The sequence below is a fragment of the Rhipicephalus microplus genome, unplaced genomic scaffold (assembly GCF_043290135.1).
Source record: "Rhipicephalus microplus isolate Deutch F79 unplaced genomic scaffold, USDA_Rmic scaffold_428, whole genome shotgun sequence".
In the NCBI taxonomy this organism is placed as follows: domain Eukaryota; kingdom Metazoa; phylum Arthropoda; class Arachnida; order Ixodida; family Ixodidae; genus Rhipicephalus; species Rhipicephalus microplus.
This window is the reverse complement of record NW_027464992.1, coordinates 19,152-25,000: the sequence shown is the minus strand read 5'-3', so window position 1 is coordinate 25,000 and position 5,849 is coordinate 19,152. Positions and strand designations below refer to the sequence as shown.

At 58.5% G+C, this 5,849-nt stretch overlaps 2 non-coding genes and 1 pseudogene across 2 annotated transcripts; all 3 read right to left on the bottom strand.

Moving 5' to 3' along the window:
• LOC142794451 (large subunit ribosomal RNA) overlaps positions 1-43 on the bottom strand; it is a 2,821-nt pseudogene extending 2,778 nt beyond the window's left edge.
• A 1,154-nt stretch (positions 44-1,197) lies between these two features.
• Positions 1,198-1,350, bottom strand: LOC142794453 (5.8S ribosomal RNA). Its single transcript, XR_012892352.1, has one exon. It is a non-coding gene; the product is annotated as a 5.8S ribosomal RNA (ribosomal RNA).
• A 1,719-nt stretch (positions 1,351-3,069) lies between these two features.
• LOC142794449 (small subunit ribosomal RNA) lies at positions 3,070-4,884 on the bottom strand. The gene has a single exon (XR_012892350.1). It is a non-coding gene; the product is annotated as a small subunit ribosomal RNA (ribosomal RNA).
• Between the last annotated feature and the right edge of the window lie 965 nt (positions 4,885-5,849).

Here is a 5,849-nt window from a genome sequence, read left to right as displayed (position 1 = left end):
ATATGCTTAAATTCAGCGGGTTGTCTCGCCTGATCTGAGGTCGACAGCGGATACATTCGCTTCCATCAACTTCCTGCACGACCGCGTGCGCTCGCCCTACCAAGTGCGCCCGCAACCCTGTACAGGGCCACTTCTTCACAAGGCTGGCAATCGGCTTCCCCGCTGCACGCGTGCGGCGCACAACCGGTGTGACGTGGAAGTGACGGGACACGTTCGTAAACCCATCGCGAACCGAGTACGACGCCCTACCAAGTGCGCCCGCAACCCTGTACAGGGTCACATCTTCACAAGGCTGGCAAGCGGCATTCCGCTGCGCGCGTGCGTCGTCCGAGCAGTTGCGTGATAAACGACCGTGTCGAAAGCCCAAACACCGCCGAGGCCAGTCGCCGCCGCCGCAAGGGCAGCCACGCAGCCTGGCGAGAGGCATCGTCTCGTGTAGCGTCGCCCCCGCCCCAACTGGAGTGGCCCAGTTTTTTGAACGGGACGGGAACTGCGAAGCACTTAGACCGACGGCGGACTACGACGAGAACGCCTTAAGCTTCGCCAACGTTTCGCCAACTCGTGCGGGAGACTTTTTCCGCTTCGCGGCAAGTCGTCGCGCCGTGCTCTCCGCATCAACCGCGTACGCAGCGAACCGCAAACGTCGGGCGCAGCCTCCTCACCTCCCTGCGCTTTGCGCGCGAACGTTCCCTGTTCGCGCGGCAAAGCCTGGAGGAGGCACGGCCCCGCAGCGTGTTCGAGCGCCCGGTCTACGGGACACCCTGCTTACTTCGAGGGCAACAAGCGCAACGCAAGGCTGCGATCTCGCGCACTTTGCGCACGGCTGGAGAAGCTTTGCTGGCCGGCTTTCGCTCCTCGTGTTTACCGTGCGTTAAAGTTGCGCGTCCGTGGCTCTCGCAGCTCTTGCGCGCCCGGTCGCAGAGAGGAGTACGCAACCTCGACCGCACTTTCCCTGCAGGCTTCCTTCCGACTCGAAGTCCTGCGGCGGTCTCAACGAGGTGCCACATCCTCAATGCAGTCGGTCGCCCCCGTTTCGGTTGGGCTCTGGCACGACGGTCGCCACCGTCTCGCCCTTGAGTGGCCGCTGTTGGCGCTCGCTGTGAGGTGTTCAGCGTGCTGTCCGTGTTGCCGACGCGGTCAAAACGAGTCGACGGCTCACGTTCCCTTGTGCGCCGAAGGCTCTCTTGATATGTGATCCGACCCTCAGACAGACGAAGCCAAGGGAAGACCCAAGGCCGCAATGTGCGTTCAAAGAATCAGTGCTCAGTGTGTCCTGCAATTCACACCAAGTCTCGCAGCTGGCTGCGTTCTTCATCGACCCGAGAACCGAGTGATCCACCGCTTAGAGTCGTGAAAAAGTGTTTGTTCAATTCCGTACAGTCAAAACCAAACGTTTCTGGCACTCGGCCAAACAGTGGCCAAGAAGGGCGCTTTTCAGCGCACGCTTGGACTCCAAAACTCTGCCGCGCCTTTTTCGGCTGCCGCAAATCGAGCAAACGGTGTGTTTCGGACGGCGTTTCGCTTCCGCTACTTGCGAGTGCTTTCGTGGTCCACCCCTCTATAAATACTCGGGAGGCGTCGAAGCCGGTTCTCCAAGCCGGACCCGTAGGTATCGTTGTGTGCTCGCTCTCATTGGCCCGCCTAACCAGAAAATGCCTGCGGTACACCCATTTGGATAAGAGTGCACGCAGATGCGGGCCTCGACGGCTACACATTTCCTCGGGCGGCCGCCTCCCGGCCTCCGTGGAGCGCGGGATGCACGGTCCCATCGACAAGCCTCTCCCGTTTTTACCGTGGCGTCGCGGTTCACCACGGCGGGCGGGTCGGTCTCCTCCGCATAAAAAGGGGGACCCCCGCTTTTTGTTCCACGAAATCGCACAAGCTTTTTTCGCATCCACGGTTTGCCACCGCACACCAAAATGCCGATCCGGCTGCCTACTTTAGCCAACAGGTGGAGCCAGGCGCGCCGTACTTGCGCGGCACTTCCCACGTCCACCGAAGTCGGTGCCAAGGACCACTTTCGGCGCCGGAGCCGCGTACGAGCCTACTCGAGGCGGAAGAACGAAGCCAGCAAGGGCCTGGCCGCAAGTGCGTTCAATTGTCGGGACGTCCAAGTCCCTCGTTCTTCCGTGCTTCCTCTTTCGGCAAGTCGTTGCGGCACCTTCCCAAAGCGCGCAGACCCGCTAATCGCGACGAGCGCGACGTGGCCGTGCCGCCTTTCCCTCGGCAGCAAGCAAAACGCCTGGCAACGTCGACGCTCCCCTAACCGCGATCTCGCACCGTGTTTCGTGTGGCGAATTCAAAAGCCGGCCGGCGCTGCTGCAACCATTACGGTCGGTACGCATACGCCGCGGAGGGCGGGACGGTCATCGGAGCGTGCGGTTCCTCCATCGAGTACTGCGCACCTCGGCCGTCGCATCGCCGTGCCATGACCGGCCGCGCGTCAACGCGAACCGGTGCCAGCGAGATCCCTCGCCTGCAAGAACCGACCGGCAGCCTCCGTCACCCGAGGACGCGGAGGCGCTTGCCGCGGACGGCGGGACGGTATGCACTGGTGCACAGCGGACCCGTCACATCGCCAGTTCCTTGACCGACCGCCGACGCTTGTGCCGTTCCTCTCGTACTTGGCAGTCGCCGCGCGATTGTCGGGTCTCGTTCTTGCACGCTCGAACGGTCGGGAGGGCACTTGGCTGGCGTTTCGGGAACGCGCAGCCTCGCCTTCTACCGACGTAACCACGACTCGCCGTTCGCGCTCCGCCGCTCCTGTTTACAGTACTAGGCGGTCCCGCAGCGGTCGGGTCGCGCATTTCGAGCGCTTCGAGCCACGGTGCAGTGGCGGGTCGAAAGCCGACCTATGAGTGCGTTGCGCCGTTTGTACCCGCGTCCGCCACCTGGCCGACCGTCCAAGGTCGCGGTGTTGGCGTCCGCTGGGCGCAACAATTTGTCACGGGGTGCCGCTCCACATTCAGGCAGCCCCGTGGGGAAAAGCCGACCCCGCGTCCAAACGGGGTCAGCGGCAGAAAGTGTCGGGCGCAGACGCAGCTGAGGCGCTCACCCTTCACAATCCGTTAATGATCCTTCCGCAGGTTCACCTACGGAAACCTTGTTACGACTTTTACTTCCTCTAAATGATCAAGTTTGGTCATCTTTCCAACAGACCGGCGCAACCGAAAGGCCGCGCCGGACATCGGTCCGAAGACCTCACTAAATCATTCAATCGGTAGTAGCGACGGGCGGTGTGTACAAAGGGCAGGGACGTAATCAACGCGAGCTTATGACTCGCGCTTACTGGGAATTCCTCGTTCAAGGGGAACAATTGCAAGCCCCTATCCCAATCACGAAAGAAGTTCCACGGGTTACCCAGTCTTTTCAGACAGGGATAAAGACACGCTGCTTCCTTCAGTGTAGCGCGCGTGCGGCCCCGGACATCTAAGGGCATCACAGACCTGTTATTGCTCTGTTTCGTGCGGCTAGGAGCCGCTTGTCCCTCTAAGAAGTTTGTAATGTGCTGGGAACCCCGCACCTATTTAATAGGCTAGAGTCTCGTTCGTTATCGGAATTAACCAGACAAATCGCTCCACCAACTAAGAACGGCCATGCACCACCATCCACCGAATCAAGAAAGAGCTCTCAATCTGTCAATCCTCCCAGTGTCCGGGCCGGGTAAGTTTTCCCGTGTTGAGTCAAATTAAGCCGCAGGCTCCACTCCTGGTGGTGCCCTTCCGTCAATTCCTTTAAGTTTCAGCTTTGCAACCATACTTCCCCCGGAACCCAAATACTTTGGTTTCCCGGAAGCTGCCCGCCGAGTCATTTGAGTAACTCAGGCGGATCGCTGGTTGGCATCGTTTATGGTCAGAACTAGGGCGGTATCTGATCGCCTTCGAACCTCTGACTTTCGTTCTTGATCAATGAAAACATTCTTGGCAAATGCTTTCGCAGTAGTTCGTCTTGCGACGGTCCAAGAATTTCACCTCTAGCGCCGCAATACGAATGCCCCCGTCCGTCCCTCTTAATCATTACCTCGTATTCCAAAAACCAACAGAACAGAAACGAGGTCTTGTTCTATTATTCCATGCAAGTTTATTCAGGCGACTCGCCTGCGTTGAGCACTCTAATTTTTTCAAAGTAAAAGCACCGGCCATCTCGAGGCACACAATGAAGTGCACCAAGAAAGAACCGGCATGATGTTCAGTCCGAGCCGTCGCATCGGGTAGATGCACTACTCGTCTGGAACTGAGATCCAACTACGAGCTTTTTAACCGCAGCAGCTTTAGTATACGCTATTGGAGCTGGAATTACCGCGGCTGCTGGCACCAGACTTGCCCTCCAATTGATCCTCGTTAAAGGATTTAGAGTGTACTCATTTCAATTACGGGGCCTCAAAAGAGTCCCGTATTGTTATTTTTCGTCACTACCTCCCCGTGCCGGGAGTGGGTAATTTGCGCGCCTGCTGCCTTCCTTGGATGTGGTAGCCGTTTCTCAGGCTCCCTCTCCGGAATCGAACCCTGATTCTCCGTTACCCGTAACAACCATGGTAAGCAAGTAACCTACCATCGAAAGTTGATAAGGCAGACACTTGAAAGAAACGTCGCCGGCTCGTGGCCATGCGATCAGCACAAAGTTATCCAGAGTCACCACACAATACGGGCCGAAACCCGATCGATCTTGGTCTAATAAAAGCACCCGTTACCCAAAGGGCTCCAGGCTCACTGCATGTATTAGCTCTAGAATTGCCACAGTTATCCAAGTAGGAAGAAACGATCTAAGGAACCATAACTGATTTAATGAGCCATTCGCGGTTTCGCCTTATTTCGGCATGTACTTAGACATGCATGGCTTAATCTTTGAGACAAGCATATGATTACTGGCAGGATCAACCAGGTAATCGTTCGACTGCGCGTCCGTCCTCGCCCTCGGCGGGCCGGACGCAGTCTGTGTGCGGCGGAGGCCACCTTCAGGCGCCCCAACACGCTTATTTTGCACTCCGAGATGACGGCGTTCGAGCTCGCTACGGCACAACCTTCCCGAAAGACGAGTGGGAGCCGTGCGGCAAGAAGCACGTTCATGCTCGCTCTTTTTCGTTGCATCGACTCGGTCGCGCCGTGCGGGTTGCCCAAGCCCGCTGCACTGTCGGTGGACCGGCCGGAACTAGCAACGGAGCCGAGACTGCAAAGCCGCCAGACGACGGGTCACGCCCGCGTCTTCGGCGCTTTCGCATCTGAATCGCCCGAGGACGACACGGAACACACCTCGATATCGTGGTAAAACGGCACCGTCCGACAACCAGCCCCTAACGCATCAAGCGGATGAGGCTGCAGACGACTGCCGTGGATTCCCCTGGAGCAGACCCGAGGACACGCTTGACGAGGCCGAAGCCCGCCGCATATCAGACACCCGGTCGCTTTCGCGTACGCCGCTCACGAGAACCCCCACATAATAGCAGCGATAAGTACCCAGACCTCCTTGGGCCCTAATACGAGCGTACTCGAGAAAATTTCACCGCGGGTGTGCCCCGAAACGTGTGGCATGTTGAGCGTGCCACAAGTCTACGTCGCTCTCAAACCCGCCGAGGTCGTAGAATTTGCGACCCTACTCACGAAATTCCCACCGAGGATACGGCCGCAAACGTACCGCACCTTGGGTAGGCCACGAGTTTGTGCAACACTACGCTGACGGCACAGCACCGAGGTCGTGCGCGCACGCACGGGAAAATTCCGCCGCGGTTTCTGCCGAAAACGTGAGGCACCACGACTCTCCGCAAGTTCGCGTCGACTGCGAAAGACCGAAGTCGTGAACGACGTGTCCGCTACTCGCCGCCGACACGCTGGACACCAAACGTACAACGACTC